The sequence below is a fragment of the Pongo pygmaeus genome, chromosome 22 (genome assembly GCF_028885625.2).
Source record: "Pongo pygmaeus isolate AG05252 chromosome 22, NHGRI_mPonPyg2-v2.0_pri, whole genome shotgun sequence".
Taxonomy (NCBI): Eukaryota; Metazoa; Chordata; class Mammalia; order Primates; family Hominidae; genus Pongo; species Pongo pygmaeus.
In genome coordinates, this window is record NC_072395.2 from 25,437,868 (window position 1) to 25,439,365 (window position 1,498).

The window sequence follows — 1,498 nt, forward strand, 5'->3', positions numbered from 1 at the left end:
TTGGTAATTAATAAGTGTGTGAGAGAAGATTCTTTGAGATGAGGTATATATCTCATTCTTCATCAAACTATAAGTTTTTTTTAAGTAAAAGAAAATTTATTATGAAACTAAAGGAATAAAAGAATGGCTACTCCATAGGCAGAGAAGCATCACTTTGTTTTAACGTCAATTGATTTTTGTCCAAATCAATAATTACTGCAATGATTGAAAAATGATTATTACTAAGTTATCTTCATTGTCTCAAGGTCTGCTGAGCTCTGGATCCAGGCTGTGTCAACAGGGTAGTGTGGGGCCTCCTGTACCTGTCTTGGCCTCCTACAGTCCTTTTTATTTATTTTGTTTTTTAGAATAGAGACAGGGTCTTACTATGTTGCCCAGACTGGTTTCAAACTCCTGGGCTCAAGCAATCTTCCAGCCTCAGCCTCCTAAAGTGCTGGGATTACAGGCGTGAGCCACCACACCCAGCCAAGTTCTTTACCATCTTCAGAAGGCTTAGCTTGCACTTTCAGAAGAAGAATAGACTCCCAGGAAGACTGTGAGAGAGATTTGGGACCCAAATTGATAATATCAAATACACTGAACTTGACTGTATTCACCATGTTCTGGCTCTTGAGAAATGAGAGTGCTAGTGAGGTTGATGCCATTTTGTGTATCTTCTGTACCTTGAAGTCCCTCAGAAATCTTGCCCCTGGTCTTCTCTGGTCTTCTCATTCTAAGGACACAACAGGTTCTCTTTTTCTCTGGAGATGAAATCTAGATCTTCAATTTTGGAACCAAATTTGGACTCTTGACTCTGGAGCACCAATTTCTTCAGCAAGTTGTCCTCTGGAATCAATCCCAGGGTATGGGTTTTTCATAAATGCATGGATGACAGTGTGTAATTGAAAGGTGCTATAGGTGGTATGACACTGTCTGGCTTCTCTATTTTGAAACTCCACACCAAGTTAATCTTGCCGATGGCTCTGGCCTGAATCTAAAGTCAGGTTCTGGTCTTTTCTGGAATCCATGCCTAGCTCTTCAATTCTGAAACCAAATCTGGATTCTAGATTCTTCTGTATTGATTGCTAAAGCAAGTTTTTGTTTGGTAGCACAACCTGGGAAAGGTTTTTGAGTGAAGGTATTGATGAGGATTTTCAATTGATCTTCTGTGAAATTGGTGCAATTGCACCTATGATTTGTTGCTACCATCTTGAGTGAAGAGGTGTCTTCAGCCATACAGGAAGAGTCCTGGAGGCTGAGCTACTGTCTGGGAGACTGCTTACAGCTCATTTTTTAAAAAGAAAGGTCACATATAATACAATATAAAATTCACAAATCTAAAGCTTATGGTTTTCTGGGTTTTGACAAATGAAAACACCTGTGCAACTTCAAGCCTTACCATGATATGGAAGAGGGTTTCTACCCAAAAGCACCAGTATTCTAACAAACAACTTTACATTTTTTGAATTGTTCAGTGCCTGTGAGAATTCCTTACTCCAAGTTTATGACAAATATATTC

General features: G+C 39.2%; 1 pseudogene; it reads right to left on the bottom strand.

Annotated features, from left to right (window-relative positions):
• Positions 1–592: 592 nt before the first annotated feature.
• Positions 593–1,215, bottom strand: LOC129022333 (double homeobox protein A-like; annotated as a pseudogene).
• Between the last annotated feature and the right edge of the window lie 283 nt (positions 1,216–1,498).